Source organism: Pinus tabuliformis, chromosome 5_1 (genome assembly GCF_031772625.1).
Source record: "Pinus tabuliformis cultivar Carrire ecotype Pingquan chromosome 5_1, CPIR1, whole genome shotgun sequence".
In the NCBI taxonomy this organism is placed as follows: Eukaryota; Viridiplantae; Streptophyta; class Pinopsida; order Pinales; family Pinaceae; genus Pinus; species Pinus tabuliformis.
The window spans coordinates 405267954-405269844 of record NC_142305.1 but is presented as its reverse complement, the minus strand read 5'-3'; the positions used below and the strand labels follow the sequence as shown (position 1 = coordinate 405269844).

The following is a 1891-nucleotide window of genomic DNA, read 5'->3' as shown; positions in this document are numbered from 1 at the left end:
CCATGACATGTAATCCATAGACTCTAATACCACTCTCCACCAAAACTATATGCATAAACCATGAGTCTAAAGTACTCTGCAACACATTACAATGGAGAATCCTCAAGAATTTTAAACCTTTTAAAAGACTTTATCACATATAATTCATGCACTCTAATATCATAAGGCACCAAAACCATCACCTTGAACTTAATAGCTTTGACTCTTTCACCCAGTCAAATTTACGATTTCCCACTAAGATAATATGCACCTTTTACCCATATGTCAAGGAATCAAAATCATAGTACCAATTTGAATCCGGTTGAGAAGATTACCCACTAAGAGAATATGCACCTTTTACCCATATGTCAAGGAGTCAAAATCATAGGACCAATTTGAATCCGGTTAAGAAGATTACCCTCCCTCGGAACTATGGGAACAAACCACCGCAGCAACCAAAAATTAGCTGCGGTCCTAACCGATTGATCTCATAGTAACCCAAGGGTCCTAAATAACCGCCGTTACATGGCAGCCACCTGTGTCGGCCGCAAATATGGAAGAGTACCAGCCGTGATCGTTACTTTTTCCATTCATATGAATTCCTCTCTCTATATAAATATTGTAACAAAATCTCGCTACTATCATCCAATCTTTTTCACTTCATCGCAATCTCATGGATCAATCAACCACGCCGATGGCCGAGGAAGTATGCAATAATAATAACAATGATATTGTGAAATTGCAGAGCTGCGATGGCAAAATATTTGAGGTGGAAACAGAGGTGGCATCGACTTCAGGCATCATAAAGAGAATGATGGGGGACTTGGGCACCAACATTACCATTCCTCTGCCTCTCGTTTCTGCCAAGATTCTGCGTCGCGTTATTCAATATTGCAGATACCATGTTCTTGATGCCCCCACTGTATCGCTAGATGCCGTCAAAACGTGGGATGAGGAGTTTGTGAAAGCTCTTGTAGAAGATCGCGCCATACTGTTTGAAGTTACAAAGGCTGCCCACTACCTGGTGGTCACAAATCTTTTGGACTTGATGTGTCAAACTATTGCCGATATGTTGAAAGGGAAAACCGCTGAACAGATGCGTGAGCTTTTCAACATTCCGAATGAAAAATAATCGTTAAATCACTCTGCAATGACAGAGTACCTTGCTTTCTGCAATTTGGTTTGGTTCGTTTAACAGATAGCATGTCATTAGGTTTAGATTGGCTGCAAACTGTTAAGTGTGTCAAATTTAGGGAGGATTTTAGATCAGATTTTTCTAGATCTCGAGGATTCTAGATCTTTCTACATCACCATTAGTTTCTAGAATCACATGAAGGATTTTAGATCCTCCTAAACTGTCAGTGGTTTCTAGATCATTCCCTCCATCTCAATCACACATAGGATTTTAGATCCCTCTTCTGCCTCTATAAATTTGTAATTTCTTTGGCCAGGGAAAGCAAGCCAAGGCCCAAGCCTATTATCTAATGCAAAGTGATTTCTGTTCTCCGGTACTTGTTTTATTTATTCCGTTATTTCTGATTAAGTAATCTTGTTGTTTCTCCATTTGTCTATTTCTGTGAATTATTCTAGCTATTGTTGTCTAAGTCTTTCAGTTTAAATTCGTTGTGTTATTTATACTGTGGTCTAATAGTATACGCATTTACAAACACTATGTTTAGTATACACATTTCTTTACGCGTTTTAGTAGTTTTTGCAAATTTTAATATTATACTATGGAACGGGAATTTTTATGACACAAAATTTCTCTTTATTTTGGCTTAATAAACGAAAAAATGTAGTCAATTTTACATAGGCGATCGGATGTGAGAGTGATAAGGAATGTAACATTGTTAGTACATTGATAGAAATATGTTACGAGTATACATAATTATGTTACATAGTATACCTTAAT

The 1891-nt window shown here is 37.5% G+C and overlaps 1 pseudogene; it reads left to right on the top strand.

Annotated features, from left to right (window-relative positions):
* The first annotated feature begins 673 nt into the window (after positions 1 to 673).
* On the top strand, positions 674 to 1111 carry LOC149165198 (uncharacterized; annotated as a pseudogene).
* Positions 1112 to 1891: the final 780 nt, after the last annotated feature.